The sequence below is a fragment of the Bos indicus genome, chromosome 20 (genome assembly GCF_029378745.1).
Source record: "Bos indicus isolate NIAB-ARS_2022 breed Sahiwal x Tharparkar chromosome 20, NIAB-ARS_B.indTharparkar_mat_pri_1.0, whole genome shotgun sequence".
Lineage (NCBI taxonomy): Eukaryota > Metazoa > Chordata > Mammalia > Artiodactyla > Bovidae > Bos > Bos indicus.
The window spans coordinates 61,999,212-62,012,346 of record NC_091779.1 but is presented as its reverse complement, the minus strand read 5'-3'; the positions used below and the strand labels follow the sequence as shown (position 1 = coordinate 62,012,346).

Genomic DNA, 13,135 nt, shown 5'->3' with positions numbered 1-13,135 from the left:
GATCTTCCTGGCCCATGGATAGAATTCGCCTCTCTTATGTCTCCTGCATTGACAGGCTGGTTCTTTACCACTAGCGCCACATGGGAAGCTCCAAACAAACTTCTAGAGAGTGCCATACTAAGTGAAATAAGTTAGACAGAGAAGGAGAAATAGCATATGATATCCCTTACAGGTGGAATCTAAAAAGAAATGATACAAATGAACCTATTACAAAACAGAAAGAGTCTCATAGACTTAGGGAACAATCTTACGGTTGCCAAGGGGAAGGATGGGGGAAGGGATAGTGAGGGAGTTGGGGATGGACATGGACACACTGCCATACCGAAAATGGATAACCAACGAGGACCTAGTGTACAGCACAGGGAACTCTGCTCAATGTTGTGTGGCAGCCTGGATGGGAAGGAGTCTGGGGGAGAATGGATACATGTATTGAGTTCCTTCACTGTTCACCTGGAACTGTCACACATTGTTTGTTAACTGGCTATATCCCAATACAAAATAAAAGTTAAGAAAAACAAGCTTCTAGAAGACCTGACGTCACCTCACCCTCCTGAGGCACTGACAAAGCTCCATTGAGTGGTGCTGTCCTTTGCCAAACTGAGCAGGAAACAGCTTGGTTTCAGTAACAGCTGTTCTAATGAGATTGGGAGAACCAGCCTCAGACGGCATTTGCCCTTTGCGTTCATTACGTATGCTATAAAAATGATCAATATTATATAACACTTAAGGTTTGTATATTTTCACTAACAAAGTGTTACGTTTGGTCTGTGCCTATAGCACTTTCCCTCCCCGCCATGAGTTGACACAAACAGGACCACAGTTTGGTTTTGGATTCAATCAGCATCTTAACGATGTGACTGGTCGTACACAGTCATCCGAAAGCTTCAAAGAGAAGTCAGCCCAGGAAAAGGTGACAAACTGACTGTAACGCTCACTGCCAGGCCAGCTCACCTCACACGGCACATCGATTTGGTCTCACCTGAAACTTACACTAAACGTGCTTTTCTTTTTTTTCTTGTCAAATAATTTCTTTCCAGGCTTTGATGGTTTTGTAAGTGGAGGCAAGCTTATCAAAGAAGTATCAGAGGAAAAGAAAAAGCTTAAATGGCATGACTGAAATAGATGAATTTCAATGTCTGTAGGAGGAGGTTGAGCTCTTTGGTATAAAGCAGAGCAGATTCAATACCAAAGAAGTAATTCAACTACACTGGAAAATGCAGTTAAATCCATCCAGGGAATCCTCATCTCAAAGGATTTGCCTAAAAATGTGCATTTTACCTGTGATTTTTTGTGGTTCACTGGGACTGCAGCCATGAAATTAAAAGACACTTACTCCTTGGAAGGAAAGTTATGACCAACTTAGATAGCATATTCAAAAGCAGAGACATTACTTTGCCAACAAAGGTTCGTCTAGTCGAGGCTATGGTTTTTCCTGTGGTCATGTATGGATGTGAGAGTTAGACTGTGAAAAAGGCTGAGCGCCGAAGAATTGATGCTTTTGAACTGTGGTGTTAGAGAAGACTCTTGAGAGTCCCTTGGACTGCAAGAAGATCCAACCAGTCCATTCTGAAGGAGATCAGCCCTGGGATTTCTTTGGAAGGAATGATGCTAAAGCTGAAACTCCAGTACTTTGACCACCTCATGCGAAGAGTTGACTCATTGGAAAAGACTCTGATGCTGGGAGGAATTGGGGGCAGGAGGAGAAGGGGACGACAGAGGATGAGATGGCTGGATGGCATCACTGACTCGATGGATGTGAGTCTGGGTGAACTCTGGGAGATGGTGATGGACAGGGAGGCCCAGCGTGCTGCGATTCATGGGGTCGCAAAGAGTCGGACATGACTGGGCGACTGAACTGAACTGAACTGAACTGGAGACACCATGAGACAGTCCTTTTTGTTGCACCACAAAGATGGTACTCAGACAACAGCATATCAAAGAGAGACATGGATGGAGCCCCTTGGAGGGTGTGAGCTAGCGAGTGAGTGGAAGTCACTCAGTCGTGTCTGACTCTTTGCAACCCCATGGACTACACAGTCCATGGAATTCTCCAGGCCAGAATACTGGCGTGGGTAGCCTTTCCCTTCTCCAGGGGATCTTCCCAACCTAGGGATCGAACCCAGGTCTCCCACATTGCAGGCGATTCTTTACCAGCTGAGCCACAGGTACCCGGTCACAAAATGCATTTGGTCTGCTACTTTGCACTCATGTGTCTGAATCTGTTTCAGGGATGCTTGTTTTGGTCATTAAGCCTTAGAGTTCTTGGCATTCTTTCCTCTTAAAATTAATGAATAACAAAACAGGTTCTTTCTTTTTATCAAGCTCTACACATGTGCAGGTGAATATAATTATAGGTACCAGGGATTCCAGCTCCTCGTGTCGTTTCTTCATTGCCAACACTTTCCCTCAGTGTCCCATTATTTGCCAGTGGGCTCCTTGGGGGAATAGAGATATGATGGCACAATAGAAAGTCTTCGTGAAAGGAGTATGTTTTTCATTGGGAAACAATTCTAAGCATCTGCATAAAAAAAGATTTGTGTCTACAGTAAAGTGAAAAATGGGCTTTGGAAAAAAGGTCTCACTGCAATAGGCCTGAGACAACTTTCAACTGAGAACTTTTAACCTGTTTCTCATAGAACAGACACACTGAATAACCATTGCCTAGGTGCCTCCATTGGACTGGGGGAAACCCATGCAGGTACAAAAGCAAGTCAGACAGTACTACTAGAACTAACACTAGTTAGAACGAGTGGTGCAGCTGTTGCCATGAGGCATGAGATTAGTGATAGCTCAGTTAACTAGTGTTTAGTTCAGGGTCTCACGTATGGTTCCGAATACTCTTTACGTCTTTATTTCTCACAACTGTCCTATGAGATCGACACTGTGTTTATCTCCATTTCAAACATGAAGAATCAAAGACACAGAGAAAGGGAAGTAACCTGCCCAAGTGATTTAAACAAGAAAGTGAACAATAACACCTCTGATCACTGAGCCAGAAATAAAAGGTGAGCAAGGAGACATCCAAGGAGCGGTGGCTGTGTGGGTGCAGGAGGGCCTAGAGGAGCTGTCCCACGTTGAAGGTCAGGAAGGGTGGCGGTGAGGAGATACCCCTCGTCCAAGGTAAGGAGCAGCGGCTGCGCTTTGCTGGAGCAGCCGTGAAGAGATACCCCACGCCCAAGGTAAGAGAAACCCAAGTAAGATGGTAGGTGTTGCAAAAGGGCATCAGAGGGCAGACACAATGAAACCATACTCACAGAAAACTAGTCAATCTAATCACACTAAGACCACAGCCTTGTCTAACTCAGTGAAACTAAGCCATGCCCGTGGGACAACCCAAGATGGTCAGGTCATGGTGGAGAGATCTGACAGAATGTGGTCCACTGGAGAAGGGAATGGCAAACCACTTCAGTATTCTTGCCTTGAGAACCCCATGAACAGTATGAAAAGGCAAAATGATAGGATACTGAAAGAGGAACTCCCCAGGTGAGTAGGTGCCCAATATGCTACTGGAGATCAGTGGAGAAATAACTCCAGAAAGAATGAAGGGATGGAGCCAAAGCAAAAACAATACCCAGCTGTGGATGTGACTGGTGATAGAAGCAAGGTCCGATGCTATAAAGAGCAATATTGCATAGGAACCTGGAATGTCAGGTCCATGAATCAAGGCAAACTGGAAGTGGTCAAACAAGAGATGGCAAGAGTGAATGTCGACATTCTAGGAATCAGTGAACTCAAATGGACTGGAATGGGTGAATTTAACTCAGATGTCCTTATATCTACTACTGCGGACAGGAATCCCCCAGAAGAAATGGAGTAGCCATCATGGTCAACAAAAGAGTCCAAAATGCAGTACTTGGATGCAATCTCAAAAACGACAGAATGATCTCTGTTCGTTTCCAAGGCAAACCATTCAATATCACAGTAATCCAAGTCTATGCCCCAACCAGTAATGCTGAAGAAGCTGAAGTTGAATGGTTCTATGAAGACCTACAAGACCTTTTAGAACTAACACCCAAAAAAGATGTCCTTTTCATTATGGGGGACTGGAATGCAGAAGTAGGAAGTCAAGAAACACCTGGAGTAACAGGCAAATTTGGCCTTGGAATACAGAATGAAGCAGGGCAAAGACTAATAGAGTTTTGCCAAGAAAATGCACTGGTCATAGCAAACATCCTCTTCGAACAACACAAGAGAAGACTCTACACATGGACATCACCAGATGGTCAACACTGAAATCAGATTGATTACATTCTTTGCAGCCAAAGATGGAGAAGCTCTATACAGTCAACAAAAACAAGACCAGGAGCCGACTGTGGCTCAGACCATGAACTCCTTATTGCCAAATTCAGACTTAAATTGAAGAAAGTAGGGAAAACCACTAGACCATTCAGGTATGACCTAAATCAAATCCCTTATGATTATACAGTGGAAGTGAGAAATAGATTTAAGGACCTAGATCTGATAGATAGAGTGCCTGATGAACTATGGAATGAGGTTCGTGACACTGTACATGAGACAGGGATCAAGACCATCCCCATGGAAAAGAGATGCAAAAAAGCAAAATGGCTGTCAGGGGAGGCCTTAGAAATAGCTGTGAAAAGAAGAGAAGCAAAAAGCAAAGGAGAAAAGAAAAGATACAAGCATCTGAATGCAGAGGTACAAAGAATAGCAAGAAGAGATAAGAAAGCCTTCCTCAGCAATCAATGCAAAGAAATAGAGGAAAACAACAGAATGGGAAAGACTAGACATCTCTTCAAGAAAATTAGAGATACCAAGGGAACATTTCATGCAAAGATGAGCTAGATAAAGGACAGAAATGGTATGGACCTAACAGAAGCAGAAGGTATTAAGAAGAGGTGGCAAGAATACACAGAAGAACTGTACAAAAAAGATCTTTATGACCCAGATAATCATGATGGTGTGATCACTGACCTAGAGCCAGACATCCTGGAATGTGAAGTCAAGTGGGCCTTAGAAAGCATCACTACGAATAAAGCTAGTGGAGGTCATGGAATTCCAGTTGAGCTATTCCAAATCCTGAAAGATGATGCTGTGAAAGTGCTGCACTCAATATGCTAGCAAATTTGGAAAACTCAGCAGTGGCCACAGGACTGGAAAAGGTCAGTTTTCATTCCAATCCCAAAGAAAGGCAATGCCAAAGAATGCTCAAACTACCGCACAATTGCACTCATCTCACACACTAGTAAAGTAATGCTGAAAATTCTCCAAGCCAGGCTTCAGCAATATGTGAACCGTGAACTTCCTGATGTTCAAGCTGGTTTTAGAAAAGGCAGAGGAACCAGAGATCAAATTGCCAACATCCGCTGGATCATGGAAAAAGCAAGAGAGTTCCAGAAAAACATCTATTTCTGCTGTATTGACTATGCCAAAGCCTTTGACTGTGTGGATCACAATAAACTGTGGAAAATTTTGAAAGAGATGGGAATACCAGACCACCTGGCTTGCCTGATGAGAAATTTGTCTGCAGGTCAGGAAGCAACAGTTAGAACTGGACATGGAACAACAGACTGGTTCCAAATAGGAAAAGGAGTTCTTCAAAGCTGTATATTGTTACCCTGCTTATTTAACTTATATGCAGAGTACATCACGAGAAACGCTGGACTGGAAGAAGCACAAGCTGGAATCAAGATTGCCGGGAGAAATATCAATCACCTCAGATATGCATATGACACCACCCTTATGGCAGAAAGTGAAGAGGAACTAAAAAGCCTCTTGATGAAAGTGAAAGTGGAGAGTGAAAAAGTTGGCTTAAAGCTCAACATTCAGAAAATGAAGATCATGGCATCTGGTCCCATTATTTCATGGCAAATAGATGGGGAAACAGTGGAAACAGTGTCAGGCTTTATTTTTCTGGGCTCCAAAATCACTGCAGATGGTGACTGCAGCCATGAAATTAAAAGACACTCCTTGGAAGGAAAGTTATGACCAACCTAGATAGCATATTCAAAAGCAGAGACATTATTTTGCCAACAAAGGTCTGTCTAGTCAAGGCTATGGTTTTTCCTGTGGTCATGTATGGATGTGAGAGTTGGACTGTGAAGAAGGCTGAGTGCTGAAGAATTGATGCTTTTGAACTGTGTTGTTGGAGAAGACTCTTGAGAGTCCCTTGGACTGCAAGAAGATCCAACCAGTCCATTCTGAAGGAGATCAGCCCTGGGATTTCTTTGGAAGGAATGATGCTAAAGCTGAAACTCCAGTACTTTGGCCACCTCATGCAAAGAGTTGACTCATTGGAAAAGACTCTGATGCTGGGAGGGATTGAGGGCAGGAGGAGAAGGGGATGACAGAGGATGAGATGGCTGGATGGCATCACTAACTCGATGGACGTGAGTCTGAGTGAACTCTGGGAGTTGGTGATAGACAGGGAGGCCTGGTGTGCTGCAATTCATGGGGTCGCAAAGAGTTGGACACGACTGAGTGACTGAACTGACTGAACTGAACTGAAGGAGATGCAAGTCAGCTAGAGAAAGACAAACATCACATCATACCACTTATATGTGGAATCTAAAAAATGATATAAATGAACTGATTTACAACTCAGAGACATACTCAGAGACTTAGAAAACAAATTTATGGTTACCAAAGGAAAAAGTTTGGGGGGGGGGGCGGAATAAATTACGAGGTTGTGATGAACATATACACACCATTATGTACACAATTGATAACCAACAAGGACCTACTGTACAGCACAGGGAGCTCTACTCAGTATTCTATAATAACCAATATGGATATATGCATAACTAAACCACTTTGCTGTACACCTGAAACTCATGCAACATTGTAAATCAACTATATGCCAATATAAAATTAAAAAAAATTTTTAAAAGGTGATCAACAGGAAAAGATACTAAAAGGTAATATCACAGCTACCAAGGGCAATAAACACATTTCCGGTTACCTTCATCAGGGGTCCCCTGCAAAACCCCATCTCATGGTTCCAGCCCACATGTATCAACTCTCAGGCCCACCTGCCATCCTCTGAATCACTATTTCCTCCCTTGGAAAGAGAACTCACCCTTGGTCTGGCTCTGCTGTGAGTGAAGTTTGTAAAAGTTGAAGGCTTGCTACACAGTAAATACAATTCAGTAGTTTCTAGATGATTCAGGGTCTCTGTGAGAGGTATCATTTATTTTTCTGTATTAGAAGAATATTATCATAAAGAGCTATTTGCTCCACTCTGCTGTTTAGTCACTGAGTCGTGTCTGACTCTTCCGTGACCCCATGGACTGTAGCCCATCAGGCTCCTCTGTCCATGGGATTCTCCAGGCAAGAATACTGGAGTGGGTTGCCATTTCCTCCTCCAGGGGATCTTCCCGACCCAGGGATTGAACTCACGTCCTCTGCATCTCCCTGCATTGAAGGTGGAGTCTTTACCACCAAGCCACTAGGGAAGCCTTGCCCCACACTAAGTGGTCCCAGTTAGCTCTGTGTTTACATGTATCCACAAAGTAGATGCCATCGCATCATACAGTCTATTTTTGGTGTATTACTTTTAATGTACTCTCTAAGGTTAATCAGGAGACTGAGAGCTTTGAATTGGTTTTTGAGACAAGGCATGGGTTTTGTAACAGCTGCTTGGCTGGCTGAAGTTTAGTGATGAGAACCATCAGAGCTGCCACCTGTCACAAGAATGCTGGCTTGAGGTCTGTGCGTGCGTGCTAAGTTGCTTCGGTCGTGTCCAACTCTTCGTGACCCTATGGAGCATAGCCCACTAGGCTCCTCTGTCCATGGGATTCTCCAGGCAAGAAAACTGTAGTGGGTTGCCATTTCCTCCTCTGGGGGATCTTCCCAACCCAGGGACTGAACCCGCATCTCTTATGTCCCCTGCACTGGCAGGCAGGTTACCATTAGCACCACTTGGGAAGCCTGACTTGAGGTCTGGCAAGACCTAAATCATCCGTCTCCCGCCTTAGGCTTGACTGAGGAATGAATGAAGTGGAAAGGTCTGAGAAAATGGGATTAAGGACATAGAAACTGGAGCTACAAGTAAGGCTCCCTAAACAAATACTGCGACAATATTAAAGGGACACAGCAGAATGACATAAAGATTATTTTAAATGGGAGGCTTCTGGGATTCACAGTCAAGACTTTCGGAGCCCCCCTTATCTGACTAATTGCAGAGCTTTTTGAGAAGGAAGCTGTCATAAATCCTTTCTCTGGGGAGCTTCCAGCCAAGAACGAGAATGACCATTAGCGTGGTGATGAGAAACTGCATGTATACACGTTATAGAAGCTGTCAGACCCTCCATTTATTCCCCCGGGAGCCCTGTTTCCTCCTCCTTTCCATTATTATGCTGATATATAAACCATTACTCTTGGTTGTTCAGTGAATTACTCACTTTATTGAGTACCCTGCATGCATGTGAATAGATACTGTCTTTTCTCCTGCGACTCTATTGTCAATTAACTTGCATTTCCTCTGCTTGCCCCTGACCTAGTACTAAGACCCAAGTTGGTAGAAAAGTTTTCCTCCCACAATCTGATCTGAAGCCAGTTGCTGGGTATATCGAGGCAAGCCAGTGGTGGCTGTTTTAGAGGCTGACTGTGCTTGGTGGTACCATACTAAGCGGTCTTTTGGCTTTGGAGAAAGAATACCCATGTAATGAAGAGCAAAGGCTGGAGAGACTGAACTGCTACTGGCCCACATGTGAGACTGCTGGGGATGGTGATGTGTGTCAGGACTACAGAGAGGAATGCCACTACTGCCTGGCCAGACAGGGCTCACGGTGGGCTCACCGATGGCAGGGCAACTGCACCAACAAGTTGCCGTTGAGCTGGTTTCCTGGATGCAGAAAGAAGTTGGTGCCCAAGGTCACAGCACAAGTGGTCGTGTGGGTTCTTAGACACACCAGCTCTGGAGGATTGGGTCCTGGGCTGGGGACCCTAGGCCATGGAGCTAGGATTGGGCTGTCTCCCCCAATCTGCCTTTGCTAAGAATATGTTGGAATCAAAATTAGGTGTCTTGGAGAAGGAAATGGCAACCCACTTCAGTATTCTTGCCTGAAAAAGTCCATGGACAGAGGAGCCTGGCAGGCTGCAGTCCATGGGGTTACAGGACTGAGCACGCATGCATGAGGGTGGAGGCAGATGGGTTGGGAGCAATAAACTGGTAGAACTAAAAAAAAAAAAAAAAAATAGGTGTCTGAGCAACAGATTTTATTTCTGAGAATAAGTCCTTCACATCTCAATATTATTAGTGAATTTTCTTTTGAGAATTTAAATAAATGTCATCTTTGAATCATAGCTTCCCGGGTAGCTCAGATGTAAAGAATCTGCTTGCAATGCAGGACCAGGTTTGATCCTTGGGTTGGGAAGATTCCTTGGAGAAGGGAGTGGTAACTTACTCCAGTATTCTTGCTGGGAGAATTCCATGGACAGGGGAGCCTGGTGTGCTACAGTCCATGGAGTTGCAAAGAGTGGGACACGACTGAGTGACTAACACTTTCACTTTGAATCATAGCACCTAGCATGAAGCCTTTAATGTGGTTGTCACTCAGTGAATATCACTGACTGAGTTAACTTGGGTTATTACTAAAGAAATATTGAAAAACAGACTTACAGATATTGAAAAACTTATGGTAACCAAAGGGGAAATGTGGGGAGAAAGGGATAAATTAAGAGCTTGGGATTAACATACACATACTACTTACTACAGATAAGATAGATAAATAAAAAGGGCCTACTGTATAACACAGGGAACTCAATATTCTGTGATAACCTATATGAGAAAAGAATCTGAAAATGAACGAACACATGTAGAAGTGAATCACTGCTGTAGACTTGAAACTACCACAACACTGTAAATCAACTATAATCCAGTAAAATTTAAGGAAAGAAATATTGACAAGTGAGAGGCAGGATAAATTTAAATGAATCTGGGAAAAGCTTAGTTTTACTCCTATATTTAATGTGTTATAGAATCTGATATAGTTTATATCAGTTCAGTTGCTCAGTCGTGTCCGACTCTTTGTGACCCCATGGACGGTAGCACGCCAGGCTTCCCTGATCATCACCAACTCCTGGAGCTTGCTCAAACTCTTGTCCATCGAGTCGGTGATGCCATCACCTTATTTCAAAATAATGACATTTCCTTTCTAAGTTGCTTGTATTTTTTTTCAAAGTCCCTGATTATTTCATTGTTTTTAGTTTTTTTACATTTTGTTTTAATAAGACCCATACATTACAGTTGGTCAATCAGTCTCTTAAATTTCTTTTTCTTTTTTTAAGTTTCTTTTAAAAATTGAATTACAGTTGATTCACAATTTATGTTAGTTTCAGGTTACAGCAAAGTGATTTTGTTACACATATATATATTTTCCTTTTTTCAATTACTTTCCATTATAGGTTATTACAAGATATTGACTATAGTTCCCTCTGTTACACAGTAAATCCCCATTGTTTATCTATTTTACACATGGCAGTATGCAACTGCTAATCCCGTCCTCCCCATTTATCCTTCCACCACTTCCCCTTTGGTAACCATGTTTTCTTCTACAAAAATAAGAAATTCTGCACTAATTTGTGTGTCATCCTTGCACAAGGGCCATGCTAATCTTCTCTGTATCATTCCAATTTTAGTGCATGTTTTGCAGAAGAGAGCACTGCTTCTGTATTTTAAATTCATGGGCTCCTTGAACAAACTTAGTGGCACTTGACCTAAGTCTTCTGAAGATACGAATGCCCTTTACTAAATAAACATTTAGGGTTCAGTGCAAAGTGGCCCAGCAAGCATGAAAAGGGCAGTATGTGTTCATAAGAGGAAATCGCTGGCTTAGTGGGAGCTAACTAAGACAGTAGAGTGACCAGGGTCTCTGCCCTGACTGGTGTTAGAACTGCCTGTGGAGCTTTGGAGACAGAGAGATGATCATGCTCCACACACACACACAGTCTTGGCCTTAAGAAGTCTGGGGTCAAGTCAGGACATGTGTCCAGGCTGTTCCCAAAGGTGATTCCATGTTGAGCCTTTCTCAATTAATCTCGGTGTGTGGAGTCCCTGCTTGGGCTGTATTGCTGTGACATATGTCTTATCTATATACTTATGACTTTATCCTTTAACCTGCATTATGGAAAACCACATGCCTCTGCCAACACCCTCCCTCCAGCCTCTTGGTATATGGCAGCTGTCTCAGGGTGCTATCAAGACCAGAGAACAGCCTCATTCATGGAGCAGCTAGGAAACTAGAGGAAACAGAAAGCTTACAGGGAGAATATGGACTGCTTAATGCGGTGGGTTGTGTGGACCATCAGTACTACAGAGCTGGATCTCAATTATGAGCAAACAAACGTACAGATGCTGTTGGGAATTTGAAAGCAGAACCACCATGATTTCCCATTTTTGCATGTGTCACATGAATCTCTCAAAATGGCCTTGGAATGAAAATCACATTGCTTACAAAAACTCTGGTGGCCTACAAAACCCAGTTATATATAAGAAAGAAATAAGAGATATAAGAAAATCATTCACCCACAGTCAACTAAAATTCAAATGAATGAAAACAGTACTCAATTTATAAGAAAAAGTCACAAAACTCTGTGCTTCTGATATCAATATCTATATCCACGTGTGTGGGCTCAGTGGCTCAGTCGTGTCCGACTCTTTGTGACCCCAAGGACTTTAGCCCGCCAGGCTCCTCTGTTTATGGGATTCTCCAGGCAAGAATACTGGAGTGGGTTTCCATTTCCTTCTCCAGGGGATCTTCCTGACCCAGGGATCGAACCCACATCTCCTGTGTCTCCAGTACTGGGAGGCAGATTCTTAACCACTGGACCACCACAGAAGTCATCTCTATCTATATCTGTACCCATCTCTATCTATCTATTTATAAAGAGAACCATAATTTAGTTGAACCTTAGAATTGCAAAAGAAAGAAGAAGCAAAATATATATTTTTTCCTGCCAAATAAGGTAAGCTTGGCTACAAGTGTCTCCAGTGGTCTTCTATCAATTAGATTTATATCTCTTGGAAGCATTTCTGTCACTGTATGTTATTCTCACTTCTAAATGTTTGAAAAACTCTCCTGCCAAGACCTGCACACAAGCGAAAAATGGAAGATAAGTTCACTACCAGACCATTTGTATGGATGGTTATCAAGGGGAGGTAGCTACTCCTGCTGAGTTTATAAAATGTACTAGCAAAGAAGCATTTCCATTCATTTTCATTAAAATATACTCCATGGATAAATACCTTGGCCTTTCACATATGCATCCCTAAAACAAGTTCTGCCTCATGGAAAACTGAACAAGCCAGAATGAGGAGGTATACGGTCTCGTTCGCAGGGATTCACTGATTCCCGGAAGCACTATGATAAGGGATGACTACACACACACACAAATTGCTGACAGATGAAAATTTCAGTAGTCAAATGTGACGATGCAGAATAAGGAGCCTTAGGAAACAAAAGCAAAGCAAATAATACCCAAGGAGAGAGTCTAGACCAGTGGATGGAAATCCACACTGCTCATCAATCTCAACTGGCCGACCCTCTCCCCACCCCACCGCCATGTTTCCTCCTGGGTGGATCTATAGGCTGACACCTCAACAGCAGTTGAATGTTGCGTGTGTTTAGTTGCTAAGTCACGTCTGACTCTTTGCGACCCCAAGGACTGTAGACTTGGACACTGCCAGGCACCTCTGTCCCTGGGATTTTCCAGGCAAGAATACTGGAGTGGGTTGTCATTTCCTGCTCCAGAGTGTCTTCTGGAGCCAGGAATCAAACGTGCAGCTCCTGATGTGTTCCCCTACATCACAGGCAGATTCTTTACCACTGAGCTACCGAGGAAGTTGTGTATGAATAAGCTCTACTTACTGTCCCTAAACAAGTAAGACACACTTCAAAGTGCCCCACAAATATGACCTACAGATAATTCTAAAATTATTTGAATGCATCTGGTCTTATATTTTTCAGTAGCACTCACAAAAGAAACAATACTATCTCTTGTCTGTTTTACTCAAAGAGGAAAAGAAAGAATACAATTATGGAAGAAACCTATCTTTAGTTAATGAGCCAAGAAATGCCTGTCCACCTGTGGCTTGGCATTTTATTTTTGGATTAGGCTTCCTGTAGCTGCTTCTGCATTTAGGGAATTAAAATAATTGGACCATGACTTTAAATAT

General features: G+C 43.0%; 1 protein-coding gene and 1 non-coding gene across 6 annotated transcripts in view; both read right to left on the bottom strand.

The window, feature by feature from the left end:
• CTNND2 (catenin delta 2) overlaps window positions 1-13,135 on the bottom strand; it is a 1,111,183-nt gene that overhangs the window by 81,358 nt on the left and 1,016,690 nt on the right. The window lies entirely within an intron of this gene.
• On the bottom strand, window positions 10,517-10,621 carry LOC139178090 (U6 spliceosomal RNA). The gene has a single exon (XR_011562514.1). It is a non-coding gene; the product is annotated as a U6 spliceosomal RNA (small nuclear RNA).